The sequence below is a fragment of the Trachemys scripta genome, chromosome 1 (genome assembly GCF_013100865.1).
Source record: "Trachemys scripta elegans isolate TJP31775 chromosome 1, CAS_Tse_1.0, whole genome shotgun sequence".
NCBI lineage: Eukaryota > Metazoa > Chordata > Testudines > Emydidae > Trachemys > Trachemys scripta.
In genome coordinates, this window is record NC_048298.1 from 126,173,776 (window position 1) to 126,194,517 (window position 20,742).

General features: G+C 41.0%; 1 protein-coding gene across 1 annotated transcript in view; it reads right to left on the reverse strand.

Moving 5' to 3' along the window:
• LOC117871880 (potassium voltage-gated channel subfamily KQT member 1-like) overlaps nt 1-20,742 on the reverse strand; it is a 466,257-nt gene that overhangs the window by 100,635 nt on the left and 344,880 nt on the right. The gene's annotated exons all lie outside the window — the stretch shown is intronic.

The following is a 20,742-nucleotide window of genomic DNA, read 5'->3' on the forward strand; positions in this document are numbered from 1 at the left end:
TGCACAGGCTTAATCAATCTGACGCCAGCAGTCTCCACTTTCACATTGCCTGCTGGCTTCATGCCTGACAGATTCCACCTACTGTACATCTTTGTAGGCAGAATAAAGATGTGAGATAAAGAAAGTGAAGTGAGCCAGCAGAGCAGACTGCAATAAATTGCATGCCACCAGTATAAGCTGCATGGGGTCCTGATCCCTGGGACTATTGCTGTCTCAGCTACCCTGCTGTGTAAATAGAGTGTTTATGAAGAGTAGATGCTTATTCTTGAAAACTAAATTTGCAAAAAGTTAGGCTTACTATGAATTTTCCAATCTGTGAATGTAATGCTTTCAACATTAAAGAGACTTGATTGTTTATATGCTAGGTCATCCATCTACACATAATATATTAGTCAAATATAAAACATACCACAGTAACATAGGCTCTTATGACAATTTACCACTTGATTTTAGACACACTCATATAAGAGGAATTTTTTAAAAAGCCAAACACATATTAGGCTGACGACACACTAAAGTAATGGCTGGCTGTTCACAAAAGTAATGGCTGTTCCAGCCTAGACTTTTCCCTAGAGGAGGAAAAACAAAATTAAAATTAAACAAGAAAAATAGTTTCTATAATAATTGGCACTAGGGACTTATGATCTCTGAATAGAATGGAAGACTGATTAAATGTTACAAACAACAGTGCCTGCTGGTCATCGTTGCTTAAGGTTCTTCCCTAAGTAAAAACATCCCTTGTGGCTGGAAATGCTAGGTCAGTAGTCAGCCCATTTTAAGATAGGATTAAAAGCAGACTTGCAAGGTCACTCACAAAGAAATCCATGAAATATTCCTCATGTCTTTCTCCTGATCATTCTCACCTCAGCCTTTTGACGGCCAAACATGGGACAAGGTATGGAATCAAGACTCAAAATGCCCGGGAAAATTAATATTGCTTGAAGCTATAAGTGACCTGGAGTAAATATTTTAGCATAAACAGCATCTAGTATCTTAGCTTTATGATCACACATTTCTGGTATAAACAATTTACAACAATAATAGTGAAAGAATTCCAGGCTTGTATCTAAAATAAGGAACATTCCTCCTAATAAGCAGCAGTTGAGAGGTATGTTCCCATTAATTTCAATAAGCCTCTTTGTGATCACCACATTTCCAGTCTGCTGGGAAACAAAAATATAAGCATTCACAGATCACCTGCCAAGCTATTATGGGTCAAGCTACAGTTCCAACTGTACACACATCCCACTGGAGAAAGCCCTGATTCACCAGCATTCCATGAAAAAGCCTTATAAAATCTGATACTAGAAAAGTTCCTTGCACAAAGAAATGTAATAAATTTTAAATAATTTTTGAATGGTTGGAAATTGCCCTTTCAGTTCATGGGAGGAAACTGTCAAGTGAAGGAGACTGATTCTTAATGATAAAACATACGGGGAGTCCTTAATTCACAAAAAGCAAGACAAAGAACAGGCTCCTGAGAATTATAGACCTTTACAAACTATCTTGGTGTAAAAGAGATCATTCACTCAAACGCAGGAGAAGAAAGCCGAGAACAATGGGGTGTCTTGACCCCACTGTTTTAATAGTGGTCATATGGAAAGAGCCAGATGGACATCTTATCTTAACAAAAGGTTCATGTGAATCCTCTCTGTAAAGATTTCACAAAAATTTTAAAAGGATAATATCAATGCTGGTACTGTGGATCTGAAAATTAGACATGTCATCCACATTCTTCTGCTCTGCACTAGTGAGTCGGCAGTATATAAAATTTTTGTAAATATCGGTATTCTTCCTGTACTCAGAACAGAGAGAGCATAAACATCATAGGGAGAGTACAGCATGCAGATGTCCTTCCATTATCAAAGTCAATCCAGCATCCTAAATTTGTGGCTGAAACAACAGAGCATTAGGCACTAAACCTATATGGCAATTCCTCACCACCATCTTTTTTTCCCAAGGGGATGATGCATTTTTCAGGATTTGGAGGAATGTGTTTTTACAATTCATTTATTTATTTTTTAAGGCAGATTCAAATCTGAGTGATCAATATGAAGAGTCCTTTTATGGGAAAAACTGAGTGGCCACCGTAAAGCAGGAGACAGAGCATTTCATCTTCATTCTTCATCTAGCAATATTTTAAAAACCAAAGGGCACTAAATGTAAAAGGTCTGAAGTAGACTACAATATACCATAACAGTCTAAACACAGGGCACAGAGATAGAAGACGACAAAAATCTTCCAGAACTCTCTGGAAGAATCACTTTTACACTGAAGCAAATTTGAAGCAAGAAAATGGAAGATTGCTCTATTATTTCCATTCCTCCACTGTCTGGGAAAAAGTAGCCCTGATTTGCCAAGGCACAAGCCAAATTATGAAAAACAAGAGAAAGGATCTATAATTAAAGGCTGATATCCTCACCCTCCTGACAGAGCTCAAGGAAACTGGCTGTGTATAAGGATAAGAGGGAAAGAATAATTTCCCTTCCAGCCTGGAATCAAATCAGAGCAGAACGCCTATGCAGCCAGTCCGCTGCTGCTACCTCAGCCCACATGCCTTAGGAGTGAGTAACTATTACCCACTATGTTCCCCATCAGAGGTTTGTGAATAAGGACTAGTTAAGTCCTTGTCTCCCCTCTTAGCTCTCTCGAGTTCCTGTGGAATGAGTCACAGCCAGGGTCAGGAACTGTGGTGTCCCTGGACTGGGCACTTCCAGCCCCTGCGCAGCTTAATCATGGTAGTTCCCCTGAGTTTTGGGCCTCTGTAGTCCCTCAACAGCAAGCAGGATTTAAGTCTGGCATGTCTGAAAGCTTTTCCCAGTCTGAAAGTCTTTCTTTTAAAAAAAAATGAACAAAAGAGAGAAAGCCCTAAGCAGTAGAACTACCTAAGTAAAACACAGGCTCAAGGCTGAGGCATGTGATTTAATTGGGGATGTATTTAGGCCAACAGGAAATGCCACTGATAAGTTAAGGGCTAAATGGACAATGTCATCTGAGGGATTTCAAATTCTTTAATGGGCCCATAAGGCAAAAGTCCACTAATAGTCTGTGTTGTACACAGAATTAATTACGGATTTGTAGATTTGAAGGAAAGGTTAGGCAGTTATCTATAATAAACCTAAATTGGAGAGGAATAACTTGAGGTCAAAGAAGTGATTAGTCTATCACACAGGATTTCTAGCAAATCAAAAAAGCCAGATGATATTTCCTTTATCATCCACTCTGAACAGCTGAGAAGTAAAATCAAGCAGTACAATTTACCTAATCTTTTCTGCATAGGAAACACATGTTACAGAGATAACCACTCTATTACAATGTCACTGTGAGGCACAAGCTGAACATTTAGCTGGAAAACAAAGCAGGTTTCAAGAACCAGGGAACTTTTCAGAAAATTATCTTACTCTGAGCTGGAGGCTGTCTCTCTTATACACCAAATGTAAAAGAACTATTGCTTTTGGGTCAGACATTTCTTCAGGTGGGTGAAGACCAAAAACAATTCTTTTCACCCATGAAAGCTGCAAATATGCTCTCTGAGAGGGTAACTCAAGCTCAAGCAGATATTTGATTCCATGAATCTAGAGATATGTGCCGGGACATGACATTGATGAAGACTTTCTAGCGGAAGAATGGTTTAATGCCAATTTCCCTGCCTTATATCATCATAGAAGTGACATCTCTGCCAATGAACAAATTGTTGGCCCTCGAGCACTGTAACTTTATTTGTTATGAGTACATTAAATTGAATTAAAAACCTCATCCACCCTTATGTTTCCAAGAAATAACTTGATGGTACTTCCAAGGAAGCATTTTGATCATCTGACTTAGGTTTCATGAGAGGCCTACACACGATACATATCATGCCAAAGCATCAAGAAAAACTGATTTAACTTGAGTTCTTGCCCCAGAAAAAAAAAGCAAGTTCAACCTTCCTGACCTCAAATGTTTGATAATCTCCACATTCTGAAACATTATTCACTTAGAGAAGCCCAGTGATAGATTTTAAATGCAAGCAAATACATGACATTAACATTAAATACTCAGAATACATAATAAAACAGATTTGTAATCACACTACTTTCATTCTGTCACTGACCTCCAAGAGACTATCACAGTTACTGAATCTTTTCATACCTGTCATTTCACTGGCAAGTAATCTTTTCTAATTTTCCCAAATCAATGAGACGCGGATACTTTTTATTGATTCACAGTTTTTAACCAATTATCCACTTAGTAATTTTATTAACATATTGTGATCTTTATTCACAGCTGAACTATCCCCAGTATATAAATTTTAGGATCTAATGGAAAACATATACATAGTATTGGTTGAGATGTTTTCATGTAGCCTCACAAAACTAAAGCATTACTCCTTTGATTCACTTCCACAATTCCAGCACATACACATTGAACTTATGCATCCCACCAGGGCTCCAGTACAGTAGAGTAAGCAAAACTTTCTGTCAGCAATTAGGCCTACAATCCAAGAGACCACTTCTCTTCCCTTGGCATACTGCTGCAGTGAATGGAGGTGCCAGAGCTGAAACCCCTTTGTTATTAGAGAGAGGGGGTGGCTAGCAGGGCATTCTCCATGAGGGTTCTGAGCATTTAAAACCAACAGCCCTGATCCATAAAAACTTGAATTTGCTAAACCTTCAAGACATGCTAAATAGCAATGATTTCCGTCTTTGGCTGTGATGGTGTTGGGTGGGGTTGTTTAGCAGTGGTACAGGGAGGTTAACCCCAAAAACTTAATTATATTTATGCAGCCATTTGGTTATTTGATTTGATCTGATTTGTTTATTTATATGTGTATGTTTAACAGGTGCAACCAGAGTGTTGAATGGAGCATCTGTTATTGCCCAATAGTAACAATCCACATACAAAAATTCCATAATTATTTGATCAGTTCTAAACAACTAGCATAGGAGTGGCCAACCTGAGCCTGAGAAGGAGCCAGAATTTACCAGTGTACATTGCCAAAAAGCCACCGTAATATGTCAGCAGCCCCCGTATCAGCTCCCCCACTCCTGCCTCCAGTGCCTCCTGCCCGCCGGCAGCCCAACCGATCAGCAACTCCCTCTCCCTCCCACCTGCCACAAGCAGCTGTTTCACAGCGTGCAGGAGGCTCGGGGGGGAGAGGGAGGGCGGAAGAGGAAGGAGCGAGGGCACAGCAGGCTGTGGGGAAGGGGTGGAGTGGGGTCAGGACCTGGGGCAGAGCCGGGTGTTGAGCAGTGAGCACCACTGGCACATTGGAAAGTTGGTGCCTGTAGCTCCAACCCCGGAGTTGGCACCTATGCAAGGAGCCACATATTAACTTCTGAAGAGCCGCACATGACTCCGGAGCCACCCGTGGACTAGCATTATTTCAGAGTTTCCAACACACATGATTTTATCATGTCTTGTGATATTTTGAGCTTTTCTTGCAGTTCCTGGAAACATGTGATTAGGTGAGAATACCAGCTTTCATTAAAAAAATATGTTTCTAGCCTTTTAACCTACATTTTGCCCCAGTAAAAATTATTCTAGAGTCCTCCTGCAGTTCTGTGAAACGCTATCGCTGCTTGAAGTTCAAATACAGTGGTGTTGCATAATAGGCGCATTTAACTTACGCGGTTTTAACTATACGCACTCGGCAAAACAAAACAAAAAAGAGAAAAATAACAATTTAAATACTGTACCTGTTGTGCGGGCGATTCCGCCCACCATTTCACTTAATGAGCGTTTGACTATACGCGATTTTCGCCTTACGCGCTGACTTCAGAACCTAACCCCCCGCATAAGATGCGACTCCCCTGTAATCTGCACTCCAGCAAAAACAAATCATAGAGTGTGACACCTGTAGCAAAACTACTTACTGGGCAATACACTGAATTAGAGATACACTACATCCTAGACCAGAGGTGGGCAAACTATGGCCCATGGGCCAGACCGTTCTGCCCGGCCCCTGAGCTCCTGGCCCGGGAGGCTAGGCCCCAGCCCCTCCCCCACAGCCTCAGCTCACTGGCACAATGCTCCGGGCAGCGGGAATGCGAGCTCTTGGGGTAGCGCGGCTGCAGAGCCCAGCCTGACCTGGTACTCTGTGCTGTGCGGTGCGTGGCTGGGTCCAGCCAGGTGGTGCGGTTCCCTGTCCTGGTGCAGCCGCGCCTCCAGCCACCGGTGCTCCAGGCAGCATGGTAAGGGGGCAGGGAATGGTGGAGGGGGGTTGGATAGAGGGCAGGGGAGTTCGGGAGATGGTCAGGGGCCGGGGGTGTGCATAGGGGTGGGGGCGGTCAGAGGGCAGAGAACAGGGGGGTTGAATGGGGGTGGGGGTTCTGGGGTGGTCAGGGAGAAGGCTGGATGGGGCAGGGGTCCCGGTGGCGGGGGGCAGTCAGGAAGGAGAGGGGGGGTTGGATGGGGTGGCAGGGGGCAGTTAGGGGCTGGAGGTCCGGGGGTGGTCAGAGGACAGACAGCAGGGGGAATGGATGGGGCAGGGGTCCCGGGGGGGCCATCAGGGGGCGAGAAGCGGGCGGGGGGGTCAGATGGGGGCAGGGGCTAGGCCATGCCTGGCTGTTTGGCGAGGCACATACAATTTCTGAAACCCGATGCGGCCCTCAGGCCAAAAAGTTTGCCCGCCCCTGTTCTAGACCAATATATTTTTTGTAGATTAATTGAAAGAGTGAAACTCAGCAATGGTGTATTTAAGACATGGGCTGAAACTTCTGAAAATGCAGGAAATACTAGAGCTAAATCTTGAAGTCTTTACCCGTCCTCAGACTATTTCCTTTACACACATCAAAACCCACAGAGAGGCCTGGAAACTCACTGAGGTTCTGCCTCACAAAGTTTCCATCAGATGGTTCCATTCGAGGAGTTTGCCCCACCCCAAACAAGCAAGGGTTCAAACCACTAAACTTTGTGAACTGAGTGATTACTGCAGCCTGAAGCAGTGCCTCTGTACTCCCTGTCACCTTCCTGCAGCTCTTAAGCACAGTACCTGAATGCCTGCTGGTTGGGGCAGGATCAAAAGTACAGATGGGCACAGAGTGCCAATAATGTCTTGCCCACTGGTTTCTGGGCAAAGAAAGGAAGATGATGAACATAGGACACCTGTTTATTCAGCCCCCATCATAGATCCTTGTCACAGGGTGGCTAGCTCTTTAAAGGGAAATGGGCCTAGCCTCATCTGTAATAAATCAGCTACCTCCGGGCCAAGAGAAATCAGCTAGGGATCAGGCAATTATAAAGGCCTGTGGCTCAGTTTGGGTAGAGAGCTGCCAGGCTCAGGGAGGCTCCTGGGCCAAGAGCTACAGGAAGCAGGTTGTCCCTGGAGCAGGGAATGACTCTCAGGCAAGTGGCCTGGAGAGTGGAAAACTGAAAGGAATAGACAGGCCCCTACAGAAGACCCAGGATTCAGGGGAAGGGATGATAGATGGGCTGCACAAGTTTTATGAGGAAGAAGTTTAGAGAAAGCGGCCAGAACCAGCAAGGGCCAGCGTGACCCATTAGGCGACCTAGGTGGTCGCCTAGGGTGCTACAATTTGGGGGGCAGCGACCGTGGCGCTATTTCAGCGGCGGGACCTTCCACCGCCTCTATGGCGGGGCGGCATTTCAGGGCAGGACCTTCCGCCGCCTAGGGCGGCAGAAAAGCTGGTGGCGCTCCTGGCCCCAGCAAGTGGTGTCACTCCTTCCTGGGTTGAGGCTACAGGCCAGCAGTGTACAAACTTCAACTCTGCAAGGTCTGAGGACAGGAAGATATAATGCTGCTGAAGCATATATATATGCAATTAGATTATAAAAAACTGCACTCATTTTTTTGCACACCGAATATTAGGCAAACACCCGAGGTTTCACTACTGCTGCCTAGAATGAGCTCTTCATTTTTGATCAATTATATATTAAGCATCCAAATTTATGTTCATGGTTTTATTAGCACACAAGACAGCAGTTCCTTGCCAGAAGGAGCTTACAATGTACTGGTCTAATTTTTCACTCTCTTGCACCTACAGGAGTCGTTTACCCCTTTGCAAAGTAAATGCAGAGTGGGCGTAAAACGCTGTCTCCAGTGTGAGTGAGAGGAGAATTCTGATTAAGTAGCATTTTATACCCAGTTGGCCAGACAAAGGGCCAAGGCAATAGAAAATCACCCTATGTATATAAAAAACAGATAAGAGGTGGGGAGAAAGGAGGAAAACATACATACAAAGTGCTTGGCCTGATGTTTGGTGTGAGTCTTGTTAGATCTACAAGCTCTGTAATTTTTTTTCTTTGTCCACACTCCCCCTCCCTCTCATGCTTTAGTGCCCTGACTTTAAAAAGATAAAGGTTGTGTGGTGGGTTTAAGGGAAGTGGCCTCCCATATGGCTTCACCTACTCATTAATACTAATGAAAATTGAGCATCCAAATCCCTTAGGTGGCTTTGAAAACCTCAATCTTATCACATACTATTAAATTATCAATTTCCAAAGTGTACCTCGTAATATTATATCCCCTATTACAACAGTATCTGAGCATTTGCAATCTTTAATATATTTATCCTAACTCTCCCATGATGCAGGGAAGTATCTCCATTTTACAATTGGAGCACAGAGAGACTAAGGACAAGTTAGTGCACAGCGAGCTGGGGTGTAAATCTACAGTGCATTAGCCTGACGTGCAGTAACTGGCTGTGTGGACCCTGCTACTGAGTACTAAAAGTTCCCTAGTATGCACTGACCTATGTAGGTCAAAGCGCACTAAGGAACTTTTGGTATATGGCAGCAGGGTCCACCCAACCAGTTAGTGCACTATAGAATTACACCCCAGCTTGCCATGCACTAACTGGGCCCCAAACAAGCCCTAAGTGACTTGCCCCATCCCACACAGGAAGTCTGGTCGCTCACGTGCCAGCTAACCACCAGACCAAGCTTCCTCTCTGTTTCATACTATGCACATGCTAGTGCATACAAACATGTCTGTGTTTGTTTCAGAGATGGTTTTCGCTCTAAGGCGTTTCTTTTGTTATGCTGTATGGGTATCCATTTATATAGTGAGAGACAGAATTTTTACCTGAATCCCATATTTAAATACTTACTATATTTTCTACTAAGGTTGATACAAATCAGTATATAAACCTATCTACCAAGACTGCTCTCATGTATAAAACATAAGTCAAACTATAGAGCAGAGCGCAGCATTTCTCATGAAATCTGTACTAGCTGCAGTAGTAAAATACATATATGTACTAGCTTCTTTGTTTGGCTAGTCAGTTAAGGTCCTGTAAGGATGAATGACAGAAAGTAAATATATGTCTTAACCTTTAATTTTCTTGAAGAATTAAGGTCAAGCTGCGGATAATGCTGTTGTATTTTGGACCATGGCACTTCCCTTTTGGATGAAAGTGGTGCAACAGTGAGTTGTAATGCAAAGGAATGTAAAATGTTTGAAAATGTATCTGCATAGGTTATTGAAATTATACCAGAGGTTATTAAAATCATACACTGGTTAGTTCTTCCTGGGTACAACGGATACCAGGGATCATCACCAAGATTGCACTGCCTCTGATTGGCTGTTCATCAGTAGAGTAGAAAACCAGTACTGCTCAGGCACTCAAGATAACTGAACAGTTTCCTCGAACCCTTCTCACACCCTCTTAGTGCATCCGAATCACCAGGTTTGGCACAATTTCACTATATCGCTCTTTTAATGTGAAAGCATTAAAGCAGCATGGAAGCTGGTTTGTAACCTCAGCATTTAGGCCAAGATTTTCAAAAGCGACTAATCATTTTAAGAGTCCAACTTGAGACACTTCAAAGGGGTCCGATTTTCAGAGTGTACTGAACAAGCTGCCCCTTTAAAGTGTCTCAGGTTGGGTACCACAAGAACTTGGCTCACATTTTTCACAGTGCCAAAACAGGTGACGCCAGGAGGAGGCTGTGAAATATCAATTTTAACTAAAACTATTATTTGCAAATACAATTTTACATATAAAAAAGCTGCTTCTCACTGTGCAGACTCCCAGAACACTGCACGAAGCACAAAAGCAATTTTGTGGCCGATCCAAAGTCAGGAAGTATTAAACATTTTACAACAAACCTCTCTTCTCAGATTTCCAGAGAGATTTGGGTAAATTTGCCAAATTTTTGGAAGCCTCTTCATGGTGAATCACTGGACTTTTTGAGATTTGTTTGGTGTTAGAGGGTACAAGATTAGCACAAATATGTACAATAAAGAAATGAGCACATCTCACCTGAAAGATAGCATCTTCAACGACATAGCACACCTTAACACCATACTGTAGCATTGATTCAAGTTCTGATTTGGAGGGAAAAAGTGCCACCTACTGAACAATCAGCACCATTTCTTGAAGCAGTTTATGTTTTCCTTGGAGGTCTCTTATCTGAATACCCATCAGGCCCAGGCCTGTTTAGCTTGTGAGATCTAATGAGACCACAACCCATGACAGTAAGGGTATAATAAGTGAGCTTACTTTTTGTGTGTCCATGAGGGGTGGTTTGCGCTCCTATAATTTACAAATGGCTATATAAAAATAATGCATTCCCAAGATGAATGAGCATGACAGCTCTTAGCCCATAGCAAGCAATTATAGAAAATTTATATAATATTAAAAACTGAGGTTTGTAATAGACATGCTAATGAACCCTTAGCAATAGCAAATGATAGTGACTATACTGCTATGGTAAACCAGGAATCCTAAAAATGCATTTAAAAAGAATGGAATTTAAAATTATGGGATGAGCTTACAAAAATGATTCACCCCATCACTACTTTATCCAATTCTCCCATTTAACCCAGGAAAAATTCAGAGCAGAGCCAATGAGTCAAATTTCTGACCTCATTTAAATCTTGAGGCTAACCTTGTAATTATGGAATTTCCTCATGCCCTTTTTGAGTTATGACTTACAATATTATGACTATGTTTTTTTAAGCTGTCCTTTCAAAACATGTACTTGGATTAACTATCATACATAAACAACTCTTCTTAGAAAACTTCCTTGTAATTACAGTCATTTAGAGTATGTCTTTCAAGAATATATTTTAATTAAATAGAAAATTATCCATACTCCATAAGCCAATCCAATATAAGAAAGAGGATAATCTATCTGATCTGAAACACTCCTATGCCCTGACACTACAATTTTATGTATAGAAGCAAGTTGGATGTGCATTTGCATTCTTTACGTTTAACAGAGGTGATGTTGGGAGCATCTCCAACTATTAAGGTTGCCCGACTCTTCCCATTACACTGCTCTACAGCCAAAATGCTTCCGAAATAAATGTAGTCAAACTTTACTAATTCTGGGTCACTGAGAACAAAAATGATGCTTAAAATTGTTGATTGGCTCTAGTTTTCAAGATATGCTATTGGGTCAGTATATACGACCCTTGACTTGGGAATGGTGGAGGATAAGTGAGTTATAAAGGGAAGGGATCTCAATTTAAACCAGAAATGACTAAAATACATCTTTGACTGGATCTATGAATAAATCTATGACTGGGTTTGGAGAGTACTTGCTTTTTAGGCAAAACAATGAATGATGCAATCTGAAGCTGGTATTGCATCATACATGATATGAATTGCATCATGTTATTCCTAGAAGTCATGGATGATGCAATCATAACGAAGCTTACATCACTCTGCTGAACAAATTGCCCTAGATCAGCTCTAGAAATCATAGTGTCATTCTCTCTTATTTGTCAGTGTTTGATTTTGCAAAGGGACACATTTCTGTTTAGCCAAAGTGAGCAGAGATGCCTCGTACTTGTGTGAACAGTGCAGATAACTTCTGCTATGTTTGTGGTGAAGTGACTTTTGCATCACAAAAGCACAGTATAACCACTATGGTTAAGAAAGCCTATCACCTTTATTTTGGCTGCAAAATTGGAGATCAGGACAAGAGGTGGGCCCCACACATATGCTGCAACACTTGTGCAACAAATCTTCGCCAGTGGTTGAACAGGAAAAGGAAACCTATGCCTTTTGCAGTGCCAATGATTTGGAGAGAGCCAACAGATCATACCAGCAATTGTTACTTCTGCATGGTGCCTCCAGTTGGGAAAGGTGTGTCAAAGAAGAAAAAGTGGACTGTGCATTATCCAAACATTCCATCAGCTATACGCCCAGTTTGTTTCATAGTAATTTTTATTTACTATTTTATTTTATTTAACCCTTTTGCTGATTTTTAAAGTGTTACATAAACAGGACAGGTGAAATATTATCATGTAAAGCAACCATAAACACATGAAAAGACCTAGGTTTACAATTTATGATTAAAACTCTACTATCTACACAATATACATAGACATGAAATGTAAAACCTTAAATATCTTAGAAACAGTAGCCAATCAGTTGTTTTAATTGTCATATTTGAATTCAGCACATCAAAATACATAATAAATAGCACATTTTATCTCTGAAGCAGACGACTTCTCAAAAATTGTAGACCAGTGTTATAAAACCCTATTTTCAGCTGCTTATAACTTTGCCAAATTTTAATCATTTGAACTGAAATTTCCCATGCCAGGTGTCTGCCTCAGGAGGAGATGTTTTTTAGTTTAGTGATTTTTTTTTTTTTTTGCTCAGGAATGGGAGGAATTTTTAACTAAAATGCTTCAACTGTTTCCAAGAAGGTAGGGAAAAATAAATTGTTTTGCCTGTGTTTTTAAAAAATCTTATAAGTTTTGTTGTGAAGTTCTAGCACCTCCATGGTTTAAAACAGGGACTTGAAGTTTGGCAGGGGAGTTGCCCTAGGGCAGAGGTTCTCGACAGTAGTCCGTGAGCTCCATTCAGGTGGTCTGCGGATAGTTCCTTTTAAGGTGTGCACCTGGGTGGCCACACACGAGAGAATGAAGGCATGGACCCACTAATCAGGTGCCTGGACTCTGGAGGAGACACACATGTAAGGTGAGGTGGTGGCCTTGGGGGGAATAGGGGGTAGTTGGCAGGGGGCAGTGAGGTGAGAAGAGAGAGTGGGGAGAATTTGGGACGTGCAGGCCAGCGGCAGTCAGAGAAAGAGGCGACTTTCCCCAGTTCCAGGGCTCCGGCTGCCAGGGAGAGACAGCCCTCCTTCCCAGACTCAGTTCTGAGGCTGCTGTGGCAGGAGAGAGACTCCCATCCTTCCCAGCCCCAGGTCAGGGGCTGCCGTGGTGTAGGAGAGAGGTAGAGACCCCCTCCTTCCCAGCCCCCGTTTGGGGGCTGCCACGGCAGGGGACAGAGGGCACATCCATCGCATTAGAAAGGTAAGACTACTGATATTAAAATATGAGTTGTGTGCTTTTATTTGTAGAACCAAAAAAATTAATTATCATTGTTTTTTTTTATATATAGCGCTTTTATCCAAAGCGCTTTACAATAGTTAGCTAATGGTACAAACCACCTTTGGAAAGATCATTAAGTGGTCCGCTGAGACCCGTGGCAATTTTCAAGTGGTCCGCAAAAAAAAAAGTTTGGGAACCACTGCCCTAGTGCCAGGGAGGTGCCTTTTGCCATCCCCAAGAAATCTGTTGAAATATGGCCAAGTAATAAGCTTCTGAAAAATCTCAGTCTACACATAGTTAGTAGAGAACTTGTAAGAGTTTGGCAGCTAAATTCTGTGAAGATTCCATATGCACTGAGCATCCTATATCCCTATACTGCTCCTATATGACAACTGAACAGCACATGCACCATCTCCACAGAACAACTGAGCTTGCTTTCTTAATCTAGGGCCACAGGAGCTGAGCACAACCACCCCTGCAATTACACCTCCTGGCTACCAGCTATTGTGACACTGACCAGCAGAAATGAGAGTAGGGAGATTGTCTCACATGTACTCTCAATGTTTACCTTGCTGGTACCCAGACAGTGTGAAGGAGAAGGAGGAACCTGCCTGACCAGAATACATAGGGATAAGACACAAGAGGGGAGGAAAGAGATACAGGGTGAGGAACAAAGGCAGGAAGGAAGATGGGAATAGGAGCTGGGAAGCCGGGGGCTGGGCAGGAGCAGAATGGGGCAAATGACAGGGGAGTAGGAAAAATGGGGAAGGAAGAGGGGCAGGATCCAGAGATGGATGAGAAGAGAAGGGACAGGGGGATATGGATAGGAAGTCAGGAGCTGGGGCTGGGGTGGGAATCAGGGCAGAAGGGTCTGTAAGCAGTAAATCATATTCCCATACAACACTTGGAATTGAACCCATTATTCCTAAAACTCAACATTCCTTTGTTATCTAGCAAATAGCTGTGAAACTCACTGGCAAAGAGTGTTTCTAAATCCCCTTCCAATGGCAAGTTAACACAGAAGATAACAGACTTCTGTTGCTACTAGTTATTCTGTTCATTGAACTGGTACAGTATTCTGCTGTGGATATAAAGATCCCGACCCTGCAGATGACCCAGGTGTCTTGGGCAGAGTCAATATGGTTCCACATAACATTTTTATTTTTTCAATTTAAGTTTTAAAAGACTTTGGAAATTACATCCTAAAAACTATATTAAAAGAAAGCTAAAGTTGCAAAGTCATGCATTCAAAAGTTAAGAAATATCAGACTGAAGGTCACCAGTGCGATCTTAATTTAAGTGTCTTGTGCATATACAGTATGATACAATCTTTAATTAGTAATTCACATATTGTATTTTCTATAAGACCATTACCACATTTGGATTTTGCAACATTCTTTTAATATACTTTTATAATGGAAATGTGTGTGTGTGTGTGTGTGTGTGTGTGTGTGTGTGTGTGTGTGTGTGTATGAGAGAGAGAGAGAGACTCTTCCCTCTCAATAACTAGTGAATCAATGCTGTAGCATCATGTCAAGGTGCACTTTGATTAAATATAAAATCATACATTACAATTTAACAGATACTCCTCTACCCCAATATAACGCGACCCGATATAACATGAATTTGGATATAATGCGGTAAAGCAGTGCTCCGGGAGGGCGGGGCTGCGCACTCCGGTGGATCAAAGCAAATTCGATATAACACGGTTTCACCTATAACACGGTAAGATTTTTGGGCTCCCGAGGACAGCGTTATATAGGGTTAGAGGTGTATAATGTTTGCATAGTACCAGTCATTCTGAAAGAACCCACATTTATATTTGTAAAGAACTTGACATGCAAGCAACAGAATATACAAGGTGGGAAAATACCACATTCAGTAGAACCTAGAAAGTGACTTTCAGGAAATCAAAATGTAACTAATCCCAACTATAACCTAGCTAGGTTACTGGGACTAACCTTTTTATTGGGCAAAGTGTCATGTTTGAAATGTGGTCCCTCCATAAAAGACAATGCTTGATGACACTTTTAATGTTAGTATTGAGATTTTGTATGTTTTCTGTAAATGTGATATATGGCCCTGTATTCCTGTATTGTTAAATCTATTTTATTTGAGACCAGCATGGGACACCGGATGATTTTCATGATTTTCTTTCTCTCAGAATAGTGCACTAATGTTCTGCAAACCTGAGTGGATGAGCTGAAATGTTTTTAGAAATATTTAGTCATTATTTAAGATCACAAATCATTTAATTACCCTTACAGTAGAACACAGGTGTAATGAAACTAACTAATACTATGGTCTGATTCTGTAGCTTTACTGAACTTGCAAAGTGCTCCCGAGAACAAACTACTGCTATTGTGAACCCACAGAATTTATGCAAGGTACAAATATTTCCCAGATGCTTATTTACATGTTCATTGCCTGGTCCTATGTTGACAGACTGGCTACATCCCCTCAGAGAACATTTAATGAGGTGATGTGACATACTATTCGAGGCATAGCCAAATTGCCCCGATATAAAGACAAGACAGTGAAGCAGCCTGTCAGATACTTATTAAAACATCTATTCTTTAAATTTATGTACAGGAAAGTTTACAAAGTGAAATTTTACAAAACTCTATGCTCTTCTTATCAGTCAGGATAGCCAAATGAAAACCGCCTGCTGCTCACGAGTTACATACCGCCAAATGAAGCACCAGCTGACAATTATTACAGAATCATCTTCTGATACACACTAGATGTAAGTTAAGGCTCAGCCAACTTTGAATGACTCTCCATAGGTCATTTTCTGATACCCTTATTTGTGTAAAATAGCCCCTTACTCCACAAATATTTCCACTGAAGTCAACAGGACTCCTTGCGAGTAAGGGTATCAGCATTTGGCTAAGTATAAGATATACAAAACCTCATTTTATGGAAGGAAAAGGTACTTCTATCCCTACACCCCAAACTTCTCATAAAATGGCCTATGTACCACATTACAAGTGTATCAGAAGCTTCTCTCTGCAATATTAGCTGCAGAGAGACATTGCAAAAATCACTATTACTACTATTACACAGTAGTATTTAGGGACGCTAATCAAGAGGGGGGAGGAGGGGGCTCATTGTGTTAGGTACTGTACCAAGAAGACAAAACTGGCATTTGAACATATAGTTTAGGTACTAAGGTGTGCAGATGCTGCAGCTGAATGAAAATCTAATAAAATATGTGGTAGTTGGATATGGTATAAATGTTTTATTCAGCATGAGACTAAAACCACACTGGTCACAAATGGAGATCCCGCACCAACACCGATGAATCCTTTATAATACTCTACACCATTCTGTATATGTCATGTTTTAAACACAAACTATTTTAAAGGTGTGTAGAGAGTGGATACGGATGCTAGTCTCCCTCCACCTACAAACCCAAGTGCCATAGTATGATCCCAACTCTCCAGCACACAGAATGAGAAAAAAGTATTAAAAACACATCCACTAAAATCCAAAAGAAACGTGAGAAACCTCTTTATGAAGCTGAAAACTGCATATTCTGAACCCTCACACTTTACTTCATGAACATACTATTGAATTTCCCTCAAACATTTCATATTATTGTTATTTATTATTTGCGTTGCTGTAGCACTGAGGAGCCCCAGGCACAGGGCTGTGCTGAGGTACAGTACCAACACAGCCCAAAAAGATGGTCACACTTTTACTCCCATGTAAAATCACAGTTTGGAAATTTAAGGTGGATTATCTTAGTTTTGGAGAAGTCAGCAGAGGGGTCAAAATGATGCTGATAATGGAAAGCTAGCTTTATCCTTAGCTATAGAAACACTAACATCTCTCTGGAATATAGATAATAAAATACTAGGCCAGCTCTAACGGATTTGGATTTTTTCCCCAGTGTTTTGCACTTGGACAAAGCCTGAAAAATTCTTGAGATATATAAATATATTGTTATTGTGTTCTTCTTCTTCTCTTCCCAAATCAGTACAGGGACTGTAAGTATGTAATCAAACAAAGATTACACTATTCATTATATAGCTCCAGATTAACAGATTTGGAGTTAAAGGGTTACTGTGCTTTATCAGTGTAATTATTATTTTTTAAATGGTATGTTGAAACTTTTAAGACCAATTCCAGCCAATATGCAGGAGCATGATAGAGCTTTTCATAATCAGGTCAGCTTTAAATACAGGACTTATTTGTATCCACGTTTGATGGAAAAATCTCACATGCACACAGTGTTTTGTTCACAACTCAAACCTGGTTGTTTATTTATTACTAAATTTTATTATTCAGAAGATATCCTTAAATTGTCATGGTCAAAGTATTACTTCCTATAGACACTCAAACAACTTTTTCACTGTTCAGCGGCACATGATCCAAACCCAAATTACTGCCAGCAACTGAATTTATGTGAATGGTTCTGCCAATACATTTCACTGACCTTATCTTGGCCATTAGCAGGTAGTTCATATTTCTGTTAATCTCCGAGCCATAGTATGGAGAAATGTTATGTATTTAAGAGGCTTAAAAGTTTAATAGCTCAAACCCTCACAATTCTGTATTTTGTTAACACAATTTTAGTGCGTTTAACCATCCTGTACTTTTAAAGAGAAATTGTTTAAGTCAGTTCAACTGCAAATACAGTTTTCCATAGCATGACCATAATTCAATCCTTCTCTTATGTTTTGTCTCTTCAAACAGTCCAGTAGCACAGTCCCATTGAATTAAATTTTTCATGAAATGCAAGTTTCCCAGGATAATGTAATAAACAGATCATTCACATTCAGTAAAATAGAAATAAGCTCTCTCTATGCAGTGGTATCAGATTATATTTAATGTCATAGTGGCCCTTTCTAGGCATGGCTTTTTCATAGATCATCTCTGGCTGACCTATTCTTTTTTCTAACACGGCTTTATAAACCTGTGAAATGTTTTTGGATCATTATTTCCCATTAGGAATATGATAATCTAGAGCGGCACTGATGGAAAATAAAGTTAATTAAAAATACAAATGTTACAGGATTTGTCCTCACGTGGGCATCTACTGCTGAAATCAAAAGGAATTACATCAACCTAACAGCAAAAGTAGTGCTCATTGGGCTAAATCTTCTGGATCAAATTAGCTGTGGTGGACACAGTCCCAGAGGGTGGAGGGTGTGCGCACACTAGGGGAGATCAACAGATGCCAGAAGTACGGAATTTTCAAGTAGTGAAGAGTGGCAGTGGTGCCATTTGACAGCTGTGTCGGCAGTCTGGAGACTCTACTGCCTCCTCCGAAAACCAAGTGCACTGTACTCTGTGGAGATATGTTCCATGGTGCCCATGAACCTCTTCTCTTCTACATTGGCTCCATAAATCCTGACCGATCCCATGCAGCAGAACCACAGCTCCCATAGTTCTGTGTCCAAATCTCAGAGTCAGTTTTGAAAATCTCAAACTTCAATCTCCACTATTTTCAAGGCTGTGACAGGAGTTCTCACCCAGCTTGGTCTTGAATAGACCGCAACACACACTAGTAGTGCTCCATGTCTAACGCTGTTCATGTAATTACTGAGATTATCAATGCATATGTATGTATACAATGTGATGTTCACCGATATTCGTATGTCTGTCATGAAAACAAGACACTGCGACTCACAAGATTATCCTGATGTGTCTATTTTAAATAAATTCCTATACAAGCATGGATTAGACTAAAAGTTTGTCCCACTGAAATTAAATTGACTCAAAAAGGCTATTTTTTTAAAAAATTAGCTCTGAGAAGTCAGATCGGTTAACTGGTAGATCTGGGGAAATATGATTTTCTTTTATACGGATGTACACAGATTTTCATTTTTGCTGGTTTGCAAAACATGGCCGTTTCCATAGTGACTGAAGATGAACAATTATGTATTACAGGCATTAGCCAGACATAATATATATACAGAACAATACAGCTTTTGCATGAGAAAGGAACCCCCAGTACACCAATCTGAATATAAAACAATCCACTGCAGTCACAGTAAGGAACATTTGTCTTTTATTGTAGCTGACCTTCAATCCTTGTTATTAATGTTTATTCATTTTTAGGAGATATAAATTGTCAATAATAGAAGCCCTTAGTGGTCATGCTTTTCCCTCAGCACAAGTATTTCTATCATTCCATTCCATGAACTGTTTTGTATATTTAATAAAGAGAGGTCACAAGTGTAGTTTAAAACAGAACCCTGAGGTCATATGGCCTGGAACAAATGCAAATATTGCTACAGGCAACACATCCTAAGTGTGGAGAACTAGAAAAAACAGAGATTTCCACATTGCTCTAATCAGAATATTTCTCTCCTAACAGCTGGAACTTTTCACTTAGACTACTACTGTAATATGTTGGATTAGTTTAAATGGCCATATACCATTACAAGCCAAGAATAAAAAGATCCAATTTAAGTGTGCTGGTGATGTGATTAGTGGAATTGGATGGTATCAGGCAGGTAACTGGACAAATTAGGCATTTCAGTCTCTTTAGCTAGTTCTGTGCTAGATTTGTTTTATTTAAAAGTAAAAAATGAACAGTGTAACTATGAAAACCTGAAATAGTTTTTCTGGTTAACAGCATCATAACCAAAAATGTCAAAGGTTAATGATTACAGCAGAGAAGGCTATCCACAGAGATGTTTTATAATGAAGTCTATCATAGAACAGATAAAAGAACATTATTCTCTCTATTTTATCCAAATGCAAACTTTTTGTAGCATTATGCCACCATCCTTTCCCCATTGCAACAGCAATCCCACCAGGAATTTTGTCTTTTGAGCACCAGCATTTTTCAGGGGAATCCTAAACCATGCATACACTGAACTGAAGCAGGATTAAAGAAAGGTTACTTAACCACAGTAACTGTGGTTCTTTGAGATGGTGTCATCAATATGGATCCTGCTGTAGTTACATACGCGCCTCATGCACATGAGATTGTAGCCATTTGAACAGCAGTGTCTGTTGGGGCCACACATGGTCTCTGGGTCTCCTGGTGCTCCCATGTAAAGGCCCAAGTGGTCAAGCAACCACTATCCTCCCACAGTTGCCTAGCAATTCAAAGGTTGTAATGTGGAGGACTCTGAAAGCAGGGGTGAATGGCATTTCATGGGATCCATGCTGACTGCACCAACTGGAAGAACTGCAGTTACTGTAGGTTAAGTAACTGTTGTTGTTGGAGTTGTGTCAGTGTGGGTCCCACTGTAGGTGATCATTAATCAGCATCCCAGCTGGAGGGTGGGAATGAGGAGTTTCAGTTGAATTAGTCAAATGGTGATTGCCCTCCCAAACCTGCATCAGATCTAGGCAATATGTCAAGGTCAAAGTTTGATAAAGGTCAACAGGTTGTTCCACATAGCTGGAAGCTTGTAGTCCCTCAACACATGCTGAACTTCTTCTGTGCTTAAATAAAGAATATCAATATATTGAGCTGTCAATTTGTTACTTTTCACCAATATTAAGGTCACACAAACATTTGAAAAAATGCTACTATTCAACTC